The sequence below is a fragment of the Gossypium arboreum genome, chromosome 5 (genome assembly GCF_025698485.1).
Source record: "Gossypium arboreum isolate Shixiya-1 chromosome 5, ASM2569848v2, whole genome shotgun sequence".
In the NCBI taxonomy this organism is placed as follows: Eukaryota; Viridiplantae; Streptophyta; class Magnoliopsida; order Malvales; family Malvaceae; genus Gossypium; species Gossypium arboreum.
Genome location: NC_069074.1, coordinates 91,103,595 through 91,129,077, shown reverse-complemented (window position 1 = coordinate 91,129,077; position 25,483 = coordinate 91,103,595). Strand labels below are relative to the sequence as shown.

Below are 25,483 nucleotides of genomic sequence, written 5' to 3'. Positions count from 1 at the left end.
ACACTTGATATCCATAATTTATGGTACAAATTGATAATAGGTTAGGTAAATGTTCAATGATAATAGGTTAGGTAAATGTTCCATGATAATGGGTTAGGTAAATGTTTCATGATAATGGGTTAGGTAAATGTTTCATGATAAGAATTTCATGTCTTTTGTATTAAAGAATTAAATGGATGAAATATAAAGTTTTATTAAAAGAAAAAGGGGTGAAAAGAACAAAGTTTTGTCCATCTTTGTTCATCATAGCTGAAAGTTAGAGAAGAGAAAGGAGAGGAGAAAGCTCTTGAGTATTCGGTCATTAGGAGGAGGAAAATTGAAGGTAAGTTCTTGGTACCTTGCTTCTATTTTGAGGTTCATGAGTTCTTCTTGATTCTACCTTAACTCTTGAAGTATATTTTGATTTTTAGTTGTGTTGTGAGCATTTAGTCATGAATTAAAATGAAGGAAATGGTTGTTGTTTCATGTTCTTTTGATGAAAAATGGAAGATAGGTGAAGTTGAGCCAAACAAATGAGCATGCATGTGCCTTAGATGTTAAAGGGAAAAATCAGCTAACATGTTGTGCTTTTAAATGATGAAATGGATATTATTCTTAAGTAAAATCATAGATATGTGATGATTGATTGGTGATATACATGTTTAAATAACATGCATGCAAGGTATGTGTGAAAGAGTGATTTGGTAATAAATCTGCTTGGGACAGCAGCAGTAACGTGAATTTTGGAAAATCACCATAAATTGTGGGAGATGAATTAGAAGCTGAATAAATTATGTAATTAAAGCTTATTGAGTCTAGTTTCTAATGAAATAAACAAGAACATATTTTGAATTCTGTACAATGAGAAATTTGATTCGTAATGAAGAGTGGTCAGATTAGTCAAACAGTGAAATATGGGAAACTTTGAGAAAAATCTGGTATTGATTGGCTAAACCAAAAATTCTGAAAATTTTATGGATAGAAGATCTATGAGTCTATTTTCAGGGAAAATTAACGGAACTTGATTTGGAGTTTCGTAGCTCCAGTTATAAATAATTTAGTGACTATTGCTCAGGAAGACAGCTTGCAGTGAAATTATGATTATGTGGTAAACATTGACAAAAATTTGTTAATGAGTTGCTTATTGATTTCTTATAAGCTTACTATGATCTGTAGGTGTGGTTGGCTGAATATTGTAAGGGGTTAATACGTAGTTTGTATTTGAATAGTTATATTAACGTGTTAGTAATCCAATTGTAGGCGGTTCGTGTGTGGATCTCACAAGATATCGTCGCAAACAGTGTGTAATGACACCCTCTCATAGACTAGATTGGCAAAAGCCGAAAAGCCGAATTGCCGAAAAGTCGGTATTTTGGGAATTTGCGAGTGTGCAAATGCTTGTAAGATAGTTGGGTTTGTATATTTGGTAATCTAAAGTAATAAACTGCATGCTGCGATTTCGTACATTTTGATAATTTGGGCTTAATGGGCCAAAGATCGGGTTCATGGGCCAACGGCCCAATTGTAAGTATCTTGTAAGTGTTCGATAGTACGTAAATAGTTAGGATATGCATGAAAACCCTAAAAGTAGCTAAATTACTATAATACCCCTATGTATGGAAAATTATTGTTATACCCCTAGGTGCAAAATTACCGTTATACCCCTAGGGTTAATTTTGACCAAAAGCATGACGATCGATTACGTATGATGTATGCCATGATTATATATCATTGCATGGGGACATGGGTTATATTATGGAGGAAGCGTTACGGTGGCTATGCCACAAATATCGATCTGGTGGCTCGCCACAAATATCGATCTGGTGGCTCGCCACATATATCTGCTACGGTGGCTCGCCACGACTATCAGATCTGGTGACTCTGTCACATTATTCATTCGCAGCCATGCTGCAAATTACGTGGTGTGTAGCGGTTGGGTGGGTCGAGTTGTCTCCCACACGGTGTAAGGTTGGTACGAGGTGTATACGGTTGGATATGGTTGGGTTTCGCATAAACATGTAATATCTGCTCGCTCATTATGGGCCTATGGGCTTTATTCGAATTCATTCGGGCTAAGGCCAACTTATTCTATTTACGTGGTTTGAGCTGATATAGGCTATGGTTGGGTTAATTTACACACCGAGTTTCCCAAACTCACCCTTTTATTTTCATCCACGCAGAAATCCCCAACCATAGTGGGCTTGGAGTCGTGAGGGAATTCGGAGTGGCCACCCGTTCTGAAAGTTTGATTTTCTTCTGGTGAACTGGACATCCTTTTATTTACGTTTGAAGTTTTTGGGCTTTTAAATGTAATAAGGCCGCTTAAATATTTTTTATGGTTTTAATATGTATTACTAAGATAGGTAATACTTATTGTAACATCCTGAATTTGGGGCCTAGAAGAGTTGGGTTTTGAGTCTGGGATTCGAATAGAAGAAAACCTGAATAATTAGGAAGTTTTAAATATTATCGTTTCAGAAAAAAAAATTATTTTATTAAATTACCACTAGAAAATTTTTACTGTATTTATTATTACGGATATTTTAAATTTTTATGAAATTTTAATTAGTATTATTATTATTAGAAAATTATTATTGTATGTATGTTTGAAAATTTTATGAAAATTATTATTATTTATCTGTATTATTGATATTTGAAATTTTATTATTAGATATATTTATAAAATTATTATTATTATCGGAAAGGAAAAAAATATTAGTTGTAATGGCTTGATTTTCTAGATTTTTTGGGGTTTTGTGATTTTTAGTAAATCTTGAAATTTTCATGTTCTAAATATTGGAATTATGTTTAAATGTGTTAGTAGACCTTTAGAAGGCCCAAGACTAAGCTAAACACGGTAAAATATCAAGGTGGGATTTTTAAGTGAATAGGAGATTTGGTTAAGTGGGCTTTTAAGAAGAACTGCGTAAGTTATGACACAAATGAGCCTTTGGTAAAGTGGCTAAGTGGCGCCACTAGGGAGCTATGAAGGTGGCGTGTAAGTGTTGGGGAAGACACAGGTTCGATTCCCTTTGTTGGCAAATAGATGCATTTATTTTTAGTGCAGGAGGGTAAGTGTTGGAGTTCGGTGGATTACGCTAGAGGAGAGTTGGATCGGTTTAACTGCTTGGATTAAGGAGTGATAAGGGAGATTTAAGGATTGGGATGAGGCTAGGAGTTAGCAGAATGGGGAATTGAAGAGGGAAAATCGGCGGGGGATTATGAGGGTAGTATTTCAGACTTAGGGTATTGTTGGTGCTGTTTTCTTACCTTTTACACCTTAGGATTGTTCTTTTCTCTTTTTCCTCTCTAGCAAAACTACCACCTCCCTATTCTTCTTCCTCTATCTTTTCTTCTTCAAACTATTCATCATACCTACTATTCATCAACACTTTTGCCGAATCCATAAAAGCCGAAATCCTGTGATCACTGCTTGTGCCGATTTCTTCAAAGCCAGGTTCTCCTATGTTCTTTTGCTTTTATTAATTTACAAATTATCTTTTCTTAATCCTGGATTCCTGACCGCAATTCTACTTCAAGGTTGTAGCCCCGCATTATCATCTCCTTCATCACACAAAAGTCGAAAAACCATAGAATTGGGGGCTTATAGCCGAAACTTCAGAACTCCGGGAGTCGAGTTTTTACCATTGTTTGAAAGATAAATCTGCACTAGATTGCATGGAGATCAAAAAGGAGTAAGGGGTAAGTGTTCATCATCTCAGATCTGGTTATATTTTACAAAGTTAGGAAAAGCCGAAGTCCCTAAAATATAGAGAGGTTGTCGAATTGGGCATGTGGCTCTAAAGGTTTTTAACTGACGTTTTCTGTCAATGATTAGTGTCTTCTTAAGTGTTGGATTGAAAGCGTGAATCATTGGAGCAATCGGATTCGGAGCTAGCTATCGATTTTGGCAAAAGGTAAGATTTCAAAGGCTTGTAGGGACATGGTTCGATCATGGGTGAGTTAAGTTTTGGAGTTTAGTGATTATGGTTTGTAAATAAGCACTGTGCTAATCAATTGAAGGATATCGGAAGAGATCTAAGTAGCAGTCGTCGCAAATCAGGTGTGTACCGAACACCCTTCTTTAGTTCAATTCGGCAAAAGCCGAAATTATTTATATTGAAGAGAGATAGATTAACATACTTTTTAACCTACTAAATTAAATAGTATTTATTATAAATTATTTATATTTATTTTAATTAAATTGAATAGCACTTATAATTAATTGATGATGACAATGAGTATATGTTTGATGTTAGATAGGGAATAATCTAACAATTATGGAATCACTACAACAAAATAGGTTTTTAGCGGCGTTTGGACTATAGATCGTGGCGCTTTTTGAAAAAATGTCGCTATAGATTGAGCATTAGCGGCGTTTTTCGCTTGAGCATTAGCGGCGCTTTTCAAAAAGTGCAGCTATAGGTCGACTATTAGCGGCGGTTTTTAAAAAACGAGCAAATAAAAGTAAGCACAACGCCATCGTTTTATATTAGAGTAATTGGATAAAATTGCATGTAGTGTTTATTTTCTTGCTAATAGTAATAGGTGTTATGGAATACTTTCTCAAACTAACATTCCACATATGATGATTCGATTTTAAATTTTGTTACTTATTTAAATAATTTTTTCTCAAGTGTTATTGATAATTTTATAAAAAGTAATATTATTTTTTAATTTAAAAGTTATGTAGTTGTGTAATTACAATTTATTCTATCAAACACGACATAGAGAATTATGATGTAATTACACTCTATCAACTAAGCACGATAGAAAATTATAATTCCTTAAAATTGCAAAGGGGTGTAATTACTTCCTTAGTGATTACGCTTTTATCAATTACTATTTTATGGTGTCCAAAGCGTCCCTAATGTAACACATTGTTACACTTGTCTAATACTTTCTATTAATATGATGCATAAGTTGGAAAATTTGTGCTCCAAGCAAATTCCTAAAAAAGAGAGGTGGGTCACAATATACGGTTTTAAGTACCAAGTTTTTCCTAGACGGAATCACTCTCAAACATGTATTCATTCTTGTTTAACTTCAAGGAAATGTAGGAAATATAAAAGCTAAAGTTTAGACGTGTTGGACATTGTCCTTAGGAAATTTTGTTCATAGTGTATCCTCAATATTTAAAAAGCTATTTTGTTACAAGAACAATAGGGAGGAACAAAAAACCTAAAGAAAATACTTAGGAGCGAGAGAGAAAGAAAATATCTCAAGTGCTTGGAGGATATGGTTTTAAATCAAAATAAAGAGTTCCAATTTTGTGTGCAAATGGATTAAAAGCAAGAGATTTTTTCTTTTAGAAGCAAAAGATTAAATGAGTTGGATATAAAGTATGTTCTTCTATGTTCTTCTACTCGTCAATGAATACTAATCTACCGTATCAATCGTCGAATTGTCGCTAGGCTTGCTAACTGAACTTTAAAAAAGAAAATCTTAACTGTCTAATGACAATTTTGTAATTTTTAAAATTAAATAACTAAAATATAAATTTATTAATAATGCAATGACCTTTAATGTAGTTTATCCAAAAATAAAATAAGTACTCAAAGCAATTTTTTTTAAAAATAGTAAAATAATTACGTCGTCGAGAGATTCGAACTCTCGGGAAAATCCCATGTACTTAGCAAGCACACGCCTTAACCACTCGGCCAAAGCGACCTTCACATCTCCTTAATGAATGTTAAGATAAGAAATATATCGAGATGCCTCGTCGAAAATGCAAAGGTTGTGGAGCAAAAGAAGTTTATGCAATCTGCTCCTCTGAAAGTGTTTCAAAGAATCGCTTCTAATGGGGATAAAATCAAGAGGTCAAGAAGAGAAGCCAAGGAACAGAGGAGGAGGACGAATCGGACAGAAGGCGGAGGAATTGAGTAAGGAAGAGGAAGCGGCTAAATTAAAGGAGCAACGCCGGTGGAGGAGATAGCTAAAGCTAAGGAAGCACTAGAAAGGAAGAGGCGAAGCGGAGAAGGCCGAAACTCGAGAGGCTAAACAAGTCGCGAATGAAGCCGTAGCTAAACCACCATAAAACTCCAAGACTGCCAACATAGGGAGAAAACCTCAACAGAGGAGACCAAGCACGCATCGTCGAAGAAGGATCCATCAACACCAACACCAGCCCATGCTGTCATGGGTGGGGGGCACCTCATCTGGGTTGACAAAAATTTGGCGTCGCTGAGAGATTCGAACTCTCGGGGGAAAATCCCATGTACTTAGCAGCACACGCCTTAACCACTCGGCCAAAGCGAAAGTGAAATTAAGGTTAGAATAATAAATAATTTTAGATCTGTCCAAGCTAAATAGTTGAAGCTATACCAATAATTGGGAAAAAGGCGGTCCACCTCGGGGTTGGAGGATGGGGCCGAGGTCGGGATGAGAGCGGGACCGTATTCGTGGGGGCGAGAATCTCGGGTTTAATCTTTTTTAGCATTTAAAAATAAATTTCAGATTATTTAATATTATTTTAGCATTTATCTTATAGTTGAATATGTTGGTCCATCAATAAGACAGTTCATCGGCTTTCGTATGTAATCTCATTACATTTCAATTACATTGAATAATCTATTTTATCATCTTTATTTTTAGATGTTTTGAATGATAATAATGTTCGTGTTTTGATCCTTTTACTTCACTTCAACGCAGAGAAACGAAAACGAAAGAAAAAAAAACCCTTGAAATTGACACCTAAAGAAGCCGATCAGGCCTTAACTTTATCATCTAACTGTAGAAATCCATCGGTTTGGCATTTGAGAGGGTGACATTTAGCCCTTGGTTTCGGAGGTCTTGTCATGGCTGAAAACCTAATCATTACGATCACATCATTGTTGAGTTTTGCATTGGCGGTGCATGCATTGAATCAATATATTACTGAGTTGTGCATCGGTGGTGCATGCATTGAATCAAATGAAATTAACAAGTTTGATATTACTATATAAATAAAATTAGAAATATTATATTATTGTAAATAAATTTGAATGCCTATGATACACATATTATATTATTTGTTTGTTTGTTTAAATTTAAATTTTGGTCACCTATGTTTCAATTATTATAATCTAATCACTAATATTATCGATTTATAACACTTTGAAGATTGTGCATTATCTTCCATTAAAAGTGTAAAAAAAAATCACATGTGACTTGCTAAATGTTGGGCCAAGTTATTAAGAAATTATTTTGTGGAACATTCTGACCACGTCATTCATAGTCCATTTCCAATTATTTAAGAACATATCAATAATTTTTTTCATATTATTAATATATGATTTTAGTAATTTTTTTATCTTGAATCTTGAAAAACCCTAAACCTCGAACTTGAACACTAAACATCGAATCCTAAACCATCAATATCAAATCCTAACCTCTAAGCCTTAAACCTCGAATCTCAAACCTGAACCCTTAAACCCTTCGAACTTCAAACCTTAAACCTCAAACTTGAATTTTGAACCTCAAATCTTGAATTTAGGGTTCGAGGTTCGAGGTTCAAGATTCAATGTTAAAGTTTTGAGTTCGAATTCGAGGTTTAAAGTTTGAGATTGTGATTTGGGGTTCAAGAGTTCAGGATAAAAAATTACCAAAATTATGTGTCAATTATATGAAAAAAAATTATTGAAATATCATTAAATAATTAGAAAAGAACATGGATGATGTGGTAGAAAAGATCCCTAAAATAATTTCTCCCTCTTATTAATTTTTATTTTTTTCTCTCTCTCAAAAGGTGCGGCCTTCAAATTCTTGCGCCATTAAAAGCATTATATTTTTCTTCCCTTATTCGAAAACTTTATTTTTCCATTGATTTCATTTCAAAGTTGAGTTTGAATAGCTTTCCTCTATCATCGGTCTTTGGAAAAAAGGCTTTCTTTGTAACACCTTTAATCCGTACACATCACCAGAATACGGTTACAAGGCATTACCGATCAATTTATAGCACACAACACACATTTCTCATTCATGAATCCATTATCATATAAACATCGATCAAACATAATCACATTGTCCCTTATAAGGCTTTACGAGACCTTAAAATATGCTTGGAAGAGGTTCGGGACTAAACTGATAACATTTGAAAACTTTGAGAAACTTATAAAATTTTCATGCATATAAGGTTCACACGCCCGTGTGAACAGGTCATGTCCTCACACGGCCTCCAGACATGCCCGTGTCACATGTCGTGTGGAAACAAGGCATACATACTGACTTGCATCATAAGTCCGGAGACACGCCCATGTGCCATGGTCGTATGAATTCAGGAGGGTATACTGACTTGAGTCACACGGCCGGCCATTCACCCATGTGCCAGCTCGTGTGCCACACATGACCAATAGACACGCCCGTGTGTCTAAGCCGTGTAACTCACTGACTTGTTTTAACTAAGTTACAGCAGGCACATGGTTGAGTCACACGTCCATGTGCGCAACTATGTGGGGTGAAATTAGGCTTGGTTTAAGCCACATTTCTCACCCTTCTCAAGTATACCTAAACCACATCATTTTATACCATTTCAATACATTTATAGGTAGCCAAAACTTACTATTTCATATACATTTCATGCCATTTATAAACCATCCATTCCACTACTAAAATTCATAACCAAAAACATACCAAATCAATATGTAATAACCTTAAATTTCACCTAACTTCTATATGCATTTTCTCTCCATCTTATCAACTATTTCATGCCTCAAACATACCAATTCATCATCTTAAAACCAAGCTACAACATGCCATTTTTCAAGCAATAATACGCCAATTGACAACTAGCTAATTGAGCAACCATATAACCATCACAACAACTATACCAAACATGCCAAAACACAAGGCCATTTATACATCACATATCACTTACCAAACTCATAAATTAAGCCAACCTAGATGGCAAAATAAACACCAACATTTACATCATTCACAAGCCAACTCTCATGGCTAATTTCATAACTCAAAACATAACACCATAACACTAGACTATACATGCCATATACCATATTTACATAGCATCAAAAGTACCAACAAGTTGATCGATAGTGTAGTGACGATGTTTCCTGATGATCCCCGAGTCTAAGCTAGCTTCGATTATCTATAAAGCAGGGAAAGAACACACAAAGTAAGCTTTAAAAGCTTAGCAAGCCATACAAAAATAAAGTTTCATCAAAGAACAACATCATTTCCATCAAATATACCATTTATGAATAAGCACATAAATTCTCAAACCTTTCCATACATATACATATACAAGAACTTATGCAAATTCATCAAATACTTCCTTTTTCAATACTCATATGAATATCATACATACCTATATCACTTAATTCAATCACACATTCTTTCTCGTTTTGACTTTGCCCATTGAACCTTTTGGAATCGCTAAGGATACTCGAAAATCACATATAGCTCGTACAATGACATCACTACGGGAAAATAGGGCTTTAGCAGCGTTTTATTAACAAACGCCGCAAAAATTTTAAAATACAGAGCAATAGCGGCGTTTTAAGAAAAACGCCGCTAAAAACAAAGCAACAGCGGCACTTTTTACTAAAACGCCGCTAAAAACCAGAGCATTAGCGGCGCTTTGGGTAAAACGCCGCTAAAAACCAAAGCCGTATGTATTTTCTTCTCAAGTTAAACAAGTTTTTTACTCGAAAGATCCAATTGATGAGGGTTGGTACGTTGTACTCCGAAACACCCCTAGAGACTTATTTGACATGGGGAATGGAAGTAGAGATGACATCGCTGAAAGATTAGAAACTTTGCCTTTTCCAGAACAAAACTTAAATGAAAATATCCCTAGTACTAGTACACAATTTCAATGGGTACGTCGGGATGTGGACGAAGATATTTACGATTTATGATGTAGTAAGATTTTATGATTTTTATTTATATGTAATGTTATAATATTAACATTGGTCATGTTATATAATATAACTATTTTATATTTACTATTGTTGTTATTTCTTACTAAAATTTTATCTATTTTATGTGTTGCGGAAAAATGCCTAGAAGAAGATTAAGAGATCTTAGTATTGTAGAATACTACAAATTCGGAAGAAGTAAATCTTGAACAATGAGCAGTTGTTGGATCTTCAAGCGTCAAGACACTTGATGAGTCTGTAATTTCAAAGTAATGTTAAGTTTATTTTACAAATTGTATTAAATTTTATTCTTGATTTATTTTTAAATTTCAATATAGTAATAATTTATTATTTTCAGCTGAAAATGGTGGGACGCTTAGAGAATCGAGGACGTCGCTCCTAACAGATTTATATAACTTAAATTACATTGGCGTGTCAAAGTAACTACAAATGACCATGGTCAACTTTGTTGGACAAGAAGCTCGACTTTTAGCGAGCTATTTGGGCATTAGAGCACGAAATGCCAATATGTTGCCCATCAACTACGAATCATGACATAACATGCCTGATAGCAATAAAAATCAAGTTCTCTCTAATATTAAGGTAACAAAACGTTAATGTAATTATAATATTTTTGTTTAAGTTTCATTTATATTTACTTCCTAAACTTGTGTTTTTTAGGATAGGTTTGCTTTAGAGGTCTCTGATGCCTATATCAAGAAGGCATTGGGTAAAAAATGGAGAGACAATAAAAGCATTTTGAAAAAAGAATATTTTAAAAAACCCATAAGCCTCGAAGAAAAATTACAAAATGTCCCACCGAGAATGCTGAGGTACCAATGGGAAGATGCGGTTCGATTTTGGAATTCGAAGAAAAGAGAGGTATTATGTACTTGCAAACTCTTATAAATTTTTCGGTTTATAGTATTTACTATATACGTAATAATAATTTCATTATGTAGGACCATGAGCGAGTTGGAACAAGCAGCAGGCAAAAACAAAAATTCACGCACACGGCAGTGTCGAAAAGTTTTGCTTGTGTAGCTCAGGCCGAGGTACTATGGATTTATTAAATCTATCAAGTATTAATAACTTTTACTATTAAATAATATTTTACTACTATATTGTAGGAAGCCTCGTCTGGTCAAAAAGTTGGGCGCCTTCAACTTTTGACATTACACACAGAAAAAGATGGAACTCCGATGTCATCCGAGGTCAGAAATTATGGTATATTTACTTAATAAAATTGATTCATTATAAATATTTATAATATTTAATTATAATGTTTTAATTTGTCGTTTTTATTAGTGTAATTTAAATAATGCTATGTTGTATTTCTTTTTATTGTATATTTCGTTTCTAACTTTTTAACCGATTTATTAGGAGAAACTAAAAATAAGAAGGCGAGTATGAAGCGGCTGCTTGATTGATAGTTCTGTTAATTTTGAGGATATTGATAATGAATTATTAATGAAGTTTTGGGTCCCGAAAGGTATGGTCGGGTTAGATTTCAAGGATCCGTGTTAACTTGACCCAATATTTTGGATCCACCTCGCACCAATACATGCCTTATGGAGTCAAAGTCAAGTGAAGTTCGAGAGGTTAAAAGATCGATAGTTCACATACAAGCTAGCACAGATGAGCAAATTTCTCAACTTAGGCGGAGGCAACAATGAGGAGGCGGAGGCGGCGAGGAGGTGGAGCGAACAAGAAATACAATGAACTCCAGCGAAGACTTGATCTATGATGACTATGTTCCACCAATTTCAAAATCGCCATCATAGACATTTGTTTTCTTGTAACTTTTAACATTATTTTAAGAATATTTTGAATATTCATTTACAATTTATATAATATATTTTTCGTATAATTTTGTATTATTTAAATTTGTGTGTCTTGGTTTTGTTGGATTTCATGGTATATTTGCTATTTTTTATTGAATTTCTTGCAGGAGGGTTGGATATAGGTGTAAAAATACATATTGCAAAACTGGGCAAATTAGCGGCGTTTTTTAAAAAAGCGCCGCTAAAGGTCCTGGTTTCTAGCGGCGTTTTTTAAAAAAGCGCCGCTAAAGGTCCTGATCTTTAGCGGCGTTTTTATAATAGAGCCGCTAAAGGTCCTGGTCTTTAGCGGCATTTTTTAAAAAAAATGCCGCTAATTTTGTGTATTGCATATAGCGACGTTTTTTGGCGGCTTTGAAAGCGCCATAGAATATTAGCGGCGCTTAAAAACGCCGCTAAAGGCAAAAAAAACACCGCTAAAAGTCTGTTTTCCTGTAGTGCATATCCCAGATATGGTCTTACATGTTTTCACTTATCGATGCCAATAGCCTAACTATGGTCTCACAGGAAATCACAAAACGATGTCAATGTCCTAGACATGGTCTTACATGTAATCACATAACGATGCCAGTGCCTCAGACATGGTCTTACATGTAATCACATAACGATGCCAATGTCTAAGACATGGTCTTGCACGTGATCACATCTCGATAATCCTAATGTCATGACATTTATATCCTATACCATTCCTAAGGTTCGTACGGGACTTTTGGATATTGCAACACTATCAATTCTTGCTCGTACTTGATCATTCGACATTCAAAGTAGTTCAATGACAAAGAAACATATATAATTCAATTTTAAGATATTTATTTGCATATGAACTTACCTCAAATTTGGGATAGACGAGTCGGATCGACTATTCGATAACCTTTGATTTCCCTCGATCTAAATCTAATTTCTTTCTTTCTTGATCTATATACATTCAAATTAACTTATTTATTTATCAATTCATTCAGTTCAGTCCAAAACACATATTTGGGCATTTTTACACTTTAAACCCTAAATTTTTATATTTTTACAATTTAGTCTCTAATTCAAAAATACATAAAATTCATGAAATTTCATTAAACCCAACCCTAGCCAAATTTCATATAGGTCCCTAGAAGCCCAAACTTTTATTTATTTCACATTTCAACCCCTCAATTTATATATTTCACAAGTTAATCCCTAATAGACATTTTTACTAAAAATCACTTAACAAAACTTATGTAACTATCAACAAATATTCATTTTTCATCATAAAACATTGAAAAACTCAAGCATTCATCAATGGAACTTCACAAAATCATTAAAAAATTCAAAAATTAAGACACGGGCTAGCTAGAATACGAAGCAACGATTACAAAAATATAGAAAGCATCAAAAATCGAGTCAAAATAGACTTACAATTTAGATTACAAGTGTCGAATACCTCAAATCCTAAAATGGTTTCTCCAAAATTCAAATTTCGACAATTGAAGAAGATGGAAGCAATTAAAATTTGTTTGTTTTATTAGAATTAACCTTTATTAATAATTTACATTTTTAACCTTAATAAACTTTAATAACTACTCCAGATGCCATGCCATTAACTTTCACTATCTTATAAATGGGTTAATAACCACATAAGGACCTTAAATTTAAGTTTCTATAGCTATTTAATACCTTTAGCTAATAGAATAATACTTTTGCACTTTACGCGATTTAGTCCTTTTTACCGAATTAAGCATTTAAACAGTAAAATTTCTTTACGAAACTTTCACGTAATCAATCTATCATGCTGTAGAACTTATTAAAATAATAAAATAAATATTTTGAATTCATATTTGTGGTCCCAAAATCACTATTCTGATTTGACCCAAAAACGGGCTGTTACATTCTTTCCGGCGACAAAATCTAATTTTTAAACAAATTTATCAATATTTCAATAGAGACCCATCATCATCTACAAGAAAGGCTGGCCCTTATCGATATAGAAAATGATTCACCCATCGTCGGGCTTGCAATGGAAAGCCAATAAAATGAAGATGACGACTCTTGGTTCTGGTGAGGCATTACTATGGGTCAAGTTAAGACTTCGTTGCTAAAGGTAAAAGATGAAGCTAAGGTTTCGAGTATTTCATCGAAAAATTTTCATGTTCTTCTTGTCCAATAGGACTTATGGCTCCTGCAAATACAAGATAGGTTGAGGGTTCAATAGTGACGGCTCTTCATGTTGTTGAAGAAAAATTGAGGATCTTGGAGGTAACTCGAAACCCACAAAAAATAAGGGTAAATTACATCAATAATCACTCAACTTTGAAGTAGTTGACAAAACACTAACTCTAGTTTTAATCCACTCAACTTCTGAAAAATAACAAAACAATCCTTTTAACCATTTTTTGTTACGTCTGTAATGGAAAAGTGACATGACAATTAACCAACCACCACGTTATTTCCAACCAAAAAAATATATAAGGGTAAATGAAAAAAAATAACAAATCGATCCTACTAAATTTAATAAATCGAACACCCAAAAAAAGAACAAATAAAACCCTAGAATGAATTCTTCTTATTCAAAAAGAAAGCAGAGAACCATAGATTCTTCATTGTCATTAACCTAAAATATCATTTTCGATATCCTTTCTAAATTATCCCTTAGTTTCGTGACTCAATTCAAATTCCTTTCCAATGATTGGGCTTACCTCACCTCAACCCTAACTTTCGTTGCCGACCATCTCCGCCGCTCTTCTTCGAATCCATCTCTCATCCTCCTTTGCTACAATACCTAGTCCGATTTCAACTTTGGGATCTTACTAATCACTTACCTAACCTATAATTTCACTTGTCGACATTTGGTTGTCCCTTTAGAGGAACTATTTCCTTTTTTTTCCAAAAATCATGGGTTCAATCGATTGTTTGGTTTGTCTGGACGTTCCCATTGTTTTGCTTTTGATTTTGTTTTATGCAACTTGATAATGTTGGCAATGAAGTTAGTTTTGTTTAGCTTAATCAACGAATCTTTTGTTTATATCATTATATCCCATAAAGATCTCGACAAATCCAATTCATTTTGGTTCTTGAATCGCTTGAATATTGCTTTGGAGGATTTTCTCCTCACCGGTTTGGTTGTGGGTACTGATAGTTTGACCCAAAATTATCTTCAATCTCATCCCATTTCGATCTAGTTTTTTCAAAGTTAATGACTTTGGGTGATAGAAAAAGACAATCGGATCCCAACCGTGTGGCTACTCTATTGGGGGGTGAAAAAGAAAAAAAGATAGGGTGGTAGTTTGGAGGTTAGTGATGGTGAAGCTAAAGATGGTTGTGGTAGGGACAGTGACGGTATGATTATTGGGATGGAGAAGAATAAGTATAAAGATATTGGGTCATTTACATAAAAAGTAAAAATATGGGGCCATTTATGAAAAAACAAAAAAGGAAGGACAAAAAAAATAGTCACTCAACTTTGCCTTGTCTAACATGGCAAGTTAATTAACCACATTAGCTAATTTATTGGCTACGTTACCTGTCTCGTTAGACCTATAACCGAAAATGTTCATGACTGACTAATTTGTCACTTTTCGATAACATTAGTGACTGATTTGTTATTTTTTTAAAGTTGATTGATTGAACTGAAACTTTGCCTCATCCAACATGATAAGTTAACTAGCCACGTCACCTGTCCTGTTAGGCCTATAATAGAAAATGCTAATGGATGACTAATTTGTCACTTTTCGATAACGTTAGTGACTGTTTTGTTATTTTTCAAAAGTTAAGTGACTATTTTTTAAACTATCTCAAAGTTGAGTGGCTGTTGGTGTAATTTACCCAAAAAATTAATGACATGACACCCATTACAATGGCGTGAGTTAATTTCCAAATAAAAATCTTAATAGCACTGAAAGTGTTAAATTAATTACATTAGAATTTAAATTTATAAAAAAATAATTATTTTTATAATTTAATTTAATTTCTGAGCTAAATTCAGTTTTAAAATTTAAAACAAATAATTAATTTTTGGAAATAACAAATAATAATTTTTTTTGAAGAGTTTGATATGGAATCAAGCACTCTTTTTTTTGTCTTTTTACTTCTATATAATATAATAGATGAATATTTATTATTACTCTTAATCTAATATTTGCTACCTTTTCCGGGTATTCTGCAGCTTTGTGTTTCAGTAAGTTTTGATTTGCAAAGTTTTGAGTTTTGATTCTAATGTAGAGCGAATATGACAAAAGCGGAGGTGACAGTGTTGCATGTAGCCACGGAGGTGGATATTGCTGCTGAGAAAGAGAATTGATAAACCGTAATTTATACATATTTTTACCCTATGCTTAACACATTTTATGGATTATTTCTCCTTAGATTTGGTGAATTTGATGCTCCTAATCCTTTAATTTCATGTTTTATACTTAGGTGAGCATAGGAGAGTAAAAGGACCGTGAAACGGGCCAAAAACGGAGAAAACGGGCCAACTTGGGAAATCAGCACGGCCTAAAGTTTACCACATGGGTAGAACACACGCCCGTGTAGGTTTAACAGGCTCTAGCACAACCTGAACCTCTTCACACGGGTAGATCACATGCCCGTGCCCATTTAACAGGTTCGACCACGGCCTGGAGCAAGTGCGAACGGGCGTGCCACACGAGCGTGTCCCTGTCGAGCCCAAGTTGAGTCAAATTCAGAAAAGAGCACTTTTAAGGGTTTCTTAGGCATTCTAAAGCCTATAAATACATCCTAAAGAAGGAGGAAAAGGGGGATGCAGAGGAGGAAGAGGGAATTGCCTAAGGAAAGCTGATTGATCCATCTCAGAAGCCGGATTCATCATCAAGACTGAATATCTCCCTTCAAATTCTCTTAGGAGCTTTGGGTTTTCTTATGTTTTGTTATCTTTATGCTTTTGAGATGTTTTCTTTCATAAGTATAAACTAAACCCCTAAATACCTAAGAGGAATGAAACTTAAGACAGATCTTGTTATTATTATCTGAATTGTATGATAAATATTTGAATTGTTCTTAATTATGTGTTCTTAATTCTTGTTTTGATATTCCAGGATATTGATTCAAGTTTAGCTCTTATTCAGAGGAGGAATAGACCCTGTCTAAGAGTACATTTATCATAATTAAGCGGAGTTGATGATTTTGCCGGACTAGGGTGAAACCTAATAAGGGAATCCATAGATTGAGTTAATGCAATTCTAGAGTGTTAATTAGAAAGAGATTTCAATTATTCAACCTAGGTTTAGACGTTATTAGTCTCGAGAGAGATGATAATATAACTTAAGGATTTTTACGGATCAAGTCAAATGAAAAAATCGTCCGATTCAGAGTCAAATAACAATTGAAGTCTAGGTGGATTTTTCCTTAGGTATTGTCTCAATCAATCAAATTTTCCCAAAAGTATTTTCCAAAATTTTCTTTCTGTGCATTCTTTATTAGTAATTAGTTTAGATAACCAAACCTATTATTTTTTAGGCTAGATAATAAAAAAGAAGTAAATACTAGTACTCGTAGTTCCTTTGGGTTCAACAATCTGGTCTTGCTGAACTATACTACTGTTCGATAGGTACACTTCCCTCAATTGTGATAATAAGTTAGTCTCAAGAACGTTTCATTTATAAATATTTAAAACCTGTTACGAATATCACGCATCAAGTTTTTGGCGTCGTTGCCGGGGAACTAGGATATTAGGAAAACTCGATTTTTATTACTTTAGCCATTTTACTTTTATTGCAATTTAAACTTTTATTTTCTTTTCTAATTCTTCATTTATTTTCTTCTGACAGGTTTTCTAGCTTATGACCAGGAGAAACCCGTCAGGACCATTATTGTTTGATAGTGAGATCGATCGCACAATTCGCAGAAACCAAAGAGAAATAAGGCGAAGCTTACGATACACAAAAGAGCAAGAGGACGATACTTCAACCACCACCGAGAAGATGGCTGAAAACCAAGAAAATCCGCTACCTCCTGCGATTGCTGTTAATCAAAATCCTACTCCGCATACTATGTATGATTATGCTAAACCTTCTTTAATAGGAATTGAATCAAGCATAGTTAGACCTGTTATTGCTACAAATAACTTTGAACTGAAACCTAACACAATTCAAATGATACAACAATTTGTTCAGTTTGATGGTTTGCAGGATGAGGATCCAAACACTCACTTGGCAAATTTTCTGGAGTTTTTTTATACATTTAAAATTAATGCATTTCTGATGACGCCATTCGCCATCAGTTATTCCCTTTTTCATTGAGAAACAAAGCTAAACAGTGGTTGAATTCGTTACCACGAGGGTTAATCACTACTTGAGAACAAATGATCGAAAAGTTCTTATTAAAATACTTTTCGCGGCTAAAACGGCTAAATTACGTAATGATATATCTTTTTCTGTGCAGATGGATTTAGAAACACTCTACGATGCATGGGAGAGATACAATGACCTTTTGCAAAGATGCCCTCACCATGGGTTACCACTCTGGCTACAGGTTCAAACTTTTCATAATGGCTTGAATCCTTCGACTTGACAAATGTTTGATGCAACCGCTGGCGGAACCATCAATAATAAAACACCTAAAGATGTCTATGAATTTATAGAGGAGATGTCACTGAATAATTATCAGTGGCAAGTCATGAGGACAAAGCCAACGAAAATATCCGGTGTTTATAACATCGATTCGGTCACCATGCTCTCTAATCAAGTAGAACTCTTGAATAAGAAAATTGATGGTTTTCTTAGTTCTTCACTGGTTCACCCAATAATGCAGTGCGAAGCAAGTGGAGGTGGATCAAGCAGTTTAGAATACCCACCTTATGGCCACAACATGGACAACGAGACGTTAAATTACATGGGTAACAATCCTCGATCTCAAAACAATCCTTATAGCAATACTTACAATGCAGGTTGGAGGAACCACCCAAATTTTTTGTGGGGAAGCCAAGGAAATTAGAAACCACCACCCTCTCCAGGCTTTTAGCAACTACCGTACCAGCAGGAGAAAAAGCCAAACCTTGAGGAGATGCTAACCAAATTCATCTTGGTGTCAAAGACTCATTTCTAGAATACAGAAACGGCACTAAAAAATCAAGAAGCATCAATCCAGGGGCTCAAAATTCAGATTGGACAGCTCGCCAAGTTGATTTTTAAACGACCACAAAGTAGCCTACCAAGCAACACTAAATCTAATCCAAGGGAGCAACTCAATGTAATTTCCATTCGAGATGAGGAAGGGTTAGTTGCAAAACCAAGGCTAGAACCGGTGGTAAGTGAAGGTGAGAATGAGGTAGGCCAAAACGAATGAAAATCGGTAAGTACAGAATACAAACCTCATGTGCCATACCCCAATGCGACAAGGAAAGACCGCTCAGATGAATAATTTGGTAAATTCCTTAAACTTTTAAAGAAACTACATATTAACTTACCGTTTATTGAAGCACTTTCGCAGATGCCAAATGCAATCAAATTTTTAAAGGAGCTTCTAGCAAATAATTGAAAGTTAGATGAAACGTCGCATGTGGAGCTGAACTCGGTTTGCTCAGCCATTCTTCAGAATAAGCTACCCAACAAACTAAAAGATCTAGGGAGTTTTATGATTCCTTGTTTAATTGGTAGTTTAGATGTTAATAATGCGTTGGCTAATTTAGGGGCTAGTATCACTGTTATGCCTTACAAATTGTTTAAACAACTAGGTCTAGGGAAACCCAAACAAACTAGGATGAGCATTCAATTATTAGATAAAACTATCAGATTCCCTAGGGGTATTATTGAAGACGTATTCATTAAAATTGACAAATTTATATTCCCAGTTGATTTTGTTGTGTTAGACATAGAAGAGGATAGTAACGTTCCTTTAATCTTGGAAAGGCCCTTTTTAGCAACTGCTAGAACAATTATTGATGTTGGCGCAGGTGAACTCATCTACCCATGAAGAACGAAGGTTACAAATCGAGGAGTTAGATGAATGGTTGACATTTAAACCGAGAAAACACGGTAAACCAAAACTACACCAGAATGAGCTCAATGCCTCACCAAATCAACTTAAGGTTGGAGATAAAGTTTCATTAGATGCCACAGATCCTCACACTGACACTGCCAAACCAAATGAAGAAATTCCTCTTACGGTACTTAGCATTTTCCCATTTGGTACAGTCGAGGTAAGTCACCCCAAATTCAGCACTTTTAAGGTAAACAATACCCGGCTAAAACCTTATTTTGATGATATTCATAGCAGGAATGAGGAGTACATACTCCTCAAACCACCATGATCATTCAATGGGGAGGTAAGTCAAGCTTAGACTATAAATAAGCACTTTTCGGGAGGTAACCCGAGTACTAACAAAATTAATTTCTTTAAATTTTAGTTTTATAACATCTAACAGACTCATCGAATTATGGAATGCAGGATTTCTAAAGACCACATGACCAGAAACACAGGCGTGTCGTAGACCTTGTGAAAATAGGGTAAAATTTTTCCCAAACACGGGTTGCGATAAATCTCCACAGCCGTGCAACATAGCCGTGGGCGAGCTTGCCAAAATAACATGGGCGTGCGACACACCCGTGCCTTGAAACCATGGTCGAACCTGTCAAATTAACACAGGCGTGTGACACACTCGTGCCAAGCAACTGTGGGTGAACCTGCCAAAACAACACGGGCGTAAACCTTCATACACGGGCGTGGGAGAAGCGAATGGAGCAAGACACGACCATGCGACACGGCTGTGTGCACCTACACACCCAAGGAACACGGGTGTGGGCTGAATATCAGACACGCCCAAATTTAAAACTTCCGAAACACAAGGGCAAAAATTGGGGAACACGGGTGTGTCCCCTGACCGTGTGTCCCAAAATCTATAAATACCCTTCACTATTCATCATCTTCTTCACCCAAAATCCCTAACCCTAGCAGCTAGAAGTCCACACGGCCTACCTTCCACGCCCGTGCGCCGTCTACAACAGTGTTCTCAACGACTCAAGCACCTCCCTTACGTTTGTTTACACTCTTCTCTCTACTTTATTCAATTAGTTTACTTATTCCATGATTTTTTTTGCTTCATTTGCCTATATTGAGTAAATATTCATAAAAATGATAATAATGCTTATTCTTTTTACTTGAAATTTGCCATTTTTAGTTAATATATTATGCTACATTCACCCATTTTGTTCTTAAGGTTTCATGCTTTAAAACCCACATGCATATTTAACATAGTCTTACCCATCATCATAACTTGATACTTAATTATGTTAGTTCATTATTTTTAATCTAGTATGTAAGCCCCATGATAGTATTGTCATTCCATTTGCAGGAATGCAATGTCAAGCTTACGTGGGAAAAAGACTATCGTCGCCACCTCGAAGAAAAGGAAAGGGGCATTATCTTCTTCAGGCCCCACTTTGGAAATCCGGCACCTCTTCCTCCAATTTCCACCAGGAAATCAGGAGGAATTATTTCAAATCCTACAAGCCCGACCCTTGGAAACGGGCTGCTATATTGACTGGGCCGCACTTGAGCAGGTCCAATGGGCAAATGTAATACGGGCCCTCCTTACCACAGACCCTAGGGGCTTTTCTTTGAGATCGTCGAACCAATGTATCTTGAGCCAACGATGGAACTATGCTCAACCTTCCATCTTCAGACCGTGATGACCAACCATGATGATCCAGGAACGGTCCAATTTAGGCTTAGCGTCCCTGAGTTCAGTATCGCATTGGGCCTATATACAGAAGAGTTCATGAAGGAGAACGACCTTGACACTCTCAACCGCCACATCCATCAATCTCCTTCACGGAGCTAGAACGTGCTAGTACCACATTCGACCACCTACGACCCTAGTTGCTCCAAGGCATCAGCTCTCCCTTCTTCCTTAAGGTACCTACATTCTATTTTATCTCACACTTTGACAAGACGGAGAGATAGCACTGGCGTTGTCAACACGCACGACATATACTACTTATGGTGTATGTCGCACAGGCACGTCTTTAACCTCGCCTATTTCACCGTACTTGCCATTTGCCATCAGACGGAGCGACATCAGAAGGGAGTCATCTCCATTGGCCTCTACGTGACTCGACTAGCACGACACTTCGGGCTCCTCAACATAGCAGTCTAATCATCCTCCCTCACCCTCATTGGCCAGATGTCTCCACAAGGCATCTTGAGCATGCTAAGTATGAGGATGATTGAAAAGCGTCGTGGAACCTACCCTCCTCAATATCGTCTCACCCAATCCACCGAGGAGGAGGCCCCGAAGGATATTACTGATGATGTCCCTCAACATCACGAGGACCCACCGACTCAGCCACCACCTCCTTCTCGTCCAGTTCATGTGGCGGCTTCATACGCTGACATCTCTAAGCGCCTAACTTGATTCGAGCACCAGTGTTTTCAGCACTTCGATCACATTGATGCTACACTACACCAGATTTGTCAGCACTTCCACATCTCATTGCCACCCCCACCTCGCAAACCATCTAGCGATGAAGATGTTTAAAAATTTTTATTTATTATTTTTATGTTTTTACTTTTATCTTTTTCAGACTACTTTTTATTTTTTTATTTTATTAGGTTTTATAATTTTTATTTTACAATTATCAATTTCAGCTATTCCATTACGAGTACTTATGCTTCCTTATATTTCCTAAAAAGTTCTTGATTCTGTCACAGTTATAAAGAGCTCCTAAGCTCACCATAGCATAGGAATTAAAAACTCCATCGGAAAAGGTTTTCCACGACTGCCATGTCCTGCTCGACCACGACCATAGCTACCACAAGATATAATATTCTTTTGGCGTAGGACTTATAGACTAATGAACCTCTACCACCACCAGAGTATCCATTAGTATTCCGAGTGTTCAATGGGTAGTTTAAGGAATAGTTTGACGATAATCCCAATGGGGTATGCCAATGGTAAGAATGAATATGAGTTGCATTACGAATGAGTACAGGTATGTATAGAAACTCAATTGAATATGAAATCCATGAATGGTACGTCCATGAGTATTGTGAAATGGTGTTGTGTTAATTTGGTGGACTATGATGTATGTTTATAAATGCATAGATATTTCTAATTTAAAAGAAACGAAGGTGTGATGAACTTAGTTTCCATTATTCTTGCACTAAACAGTTTTGGACAGCAACAGCAATCCGACTTTGAAAATTCACCAAAAATTATGAAAATCAAATTACAAGTTGAATAAAATATGAAATTAAATACTATTGAGCATAGTTTCACATAGAAGAAATGACGTAAGCAAAAAAATCTTATATTATGAGATATTTAAATTTTTGTGAGACAAGGTCAGAATAATTCTAGGCTCCCCTGTTCTGACTTTGGAAAATCATTAAAATTGAATAAAAATAAATATGGGTTATAATTTATATGCTTAAAATCCTTGATGAATCTATTTTTAAGAGAAACAAATGGGAACATCATCCAAAACCCGTACTAAGGGATAATTAATTTTTAGTGAAGGTCGAAACTGTCAAACAACAGAACAAGGGTAACTTTGAAAAATAAACTGTACTTATTGGCTAATCCATAAATTCTGAAAATTTTATGATAGGAATGTATATGAGTCTAGTTTCAAAGGCATTTAGCGAATCCTAATTTGGAGTTCTTTAGCTCAAGTTATTAATAATTTAGTAATTGTGACTCGAGTAGACAGCTTGACTGGAATATGAGCAAATAATAGAATTATGTGCAACTATGATTGTGCCACCTTGAAAACACGTTGTTAGAATTTGAAAAAAGCATGTTAATAAGTTGCTTATTATTTCATACGAACTTACTAAGCTTTATAGCTTACTCCCCTTCCTTTCTCATCTCTTGTAGGGTCTGTAAGCTAGCTTGGGTTGGAAATCGTCGGAGATTCTATCACGCTATCAAGCTACCACTTGGGTTATAAGTATTCAAGCACTTGAGTTTATGGCATGTATAGGGCTTTGTCTTTTGTAATTATGTCATTATTAATGTGGCCTAACGTGATGGCCTATAATGATTTATCGTTCAATTTGTGTAGGACCATGAGATGTGGCTTATGTTGATTATTGTGTTGTAAATCTCATTATACATGCTTGCATGTGCCAATGCCTTTATGATGTGGTGGTGGGTGTTTGCTAGAGATGGATGGTGTTATATTGCATGAATGCTTGATTATGGAAATCGTCATTTTAGCTTGGTGATAATTAAGACTTAAATGTGTAAGATGGAAGCAATTCTAATGATGCATATTACAAGAAATTGGGTAGGTTTAGACTTGATAAGAATGGTGTATTATGTATGTGTATGTTGTTGTGGAAATGTCATGCTTGAGCTATAATTGTGGATGTTTAATTGTCTAAATGTTCCATGTTAATGGCCAATAAAAGTAATCATTTGTGTATGAAATTGAGGGTGGCAAATGGCTCGAAAAATAGCCTCAAAGTTGTCCATATGGGTAGACACACGGGCATGTGCCTAAGCCGTGTGTGACATACGGCCTAAGGACACGAGCCTGTGCCTTGGCTGTGTGACCCTATTTTATTGCTGACATTATAAACAGAGAGTTACACGGGCTGAGGACACGGACGTGTCCCAAGCCACAAGGTCGTGTGTGACCACATGGCCTACCCACACGGGCGTGTGACCCAGTTTCATGATAAAAATTTCTATGTTTCCCAAAAGTTTTTAAAGTTCCCGGTTTAGTCTCGAATCACCCCTGATGTATGTTTTGGGCCTCGTAGGCCCGTAGAAGGGACAATGTACATGTGTTTGATTGATTTTAATTCGAATGAAATTTTAAGTCCGGTAATGCCTCGTATCCTACCTAGCCTCGGACATGGGTAAGGGGTGTTACATTAGATATCACGGTAAATGCTCATTTTACAAAAGAAATTAAAACTCTAATGTTCCTACCCTAGCTACTTTTCTAAATGAATTTCCAAAATGAACCCCGAATCAGAAAAGAAACCATGAAAAAGAAAGTTTCAAGCCAAAACACACAAAATCAGAAAAAGAGACTAACCATTGAGAATATAAAAGCAAAAACTCCAAATCGCATCAACAAATTTCAGGATCTTTAAGTGATAATCGCAAAATACACAAACATTACACTTAATCTCGATGTAAATATCGTTCCTCTCTAAAAATCTCTTTACAGTTACACAAAATTTTGTCTTATTCTCCATTTTTGGGTTCAATTTTTTTTATATGTAATAAGTAAACATAAAATGGTGTCACGTCATTATCGAATAATGTGTTCAGTGAGTCCTCAATAGATTCAAATGTTCAAGAAGAAAGACATTGCACAAGTTTGTCAAAGAAGCTTGGGAGATTAGAAAAGCACTAGGTTTGGCTGTGGACTGGAAAGGCCAAGTAATTATTAGTGACCTATTAAATTTAGAAATTAGAGATCAATCTTGATTGTGTTGGAAACATTCATTTAGAAAATGATTTTTTTAAACAACAAAAAATAAAAATTTCTAAAACCAAGTAGTTTTCATATTTATAGGGACAAACCCTTTCATCAAAATCATACTTGTGTTCTGGATTAGGCGGTCTAAGTTGTTTCTCAACATTCTACCAACACGATCTTCTCAACTATTCACAAACCTCGGCTAGTTTGTAACACCCCTAACCCGTATTCGTTGTCGAACAGGGTTACAGGGTATTACTGATCATTACAGAACATTTACAGATCAAACATATAATTTACTATTCATTTTTTGAGATTACTTATAACGTCCCTTAATTGGACCCTCGAGGACCAATATGAACATTAGAAACGAGTCGAGACTAAATCAAAACCTCATAAAATTTTTTGAAAAATTTTCAAAATTTCACTTATGAACAGTACCACACAC

At 35.4% G+C, this 25,483-nt stretch overlaps 1 non-coding gene across 1 annotated transcript; it reads right to left on the bottom strand.

Annotated features, from left to right (window-relative positions):
• Positions 1 to 18,007: 18,007 nt before the first annotated feature.
• Positions 18,008 to 18,114, bottom strand: LOC128293537 (small nucleolar RNA R71). Its single transcript, XR_008283718.1, has one exon. It is a non-coding gene; the product is annotated as a small nucleolar RNA R71 (small nucleolar RNA).
• Positions 18,115 to 25,483: the final 7,369 nt, after the last annotated feature.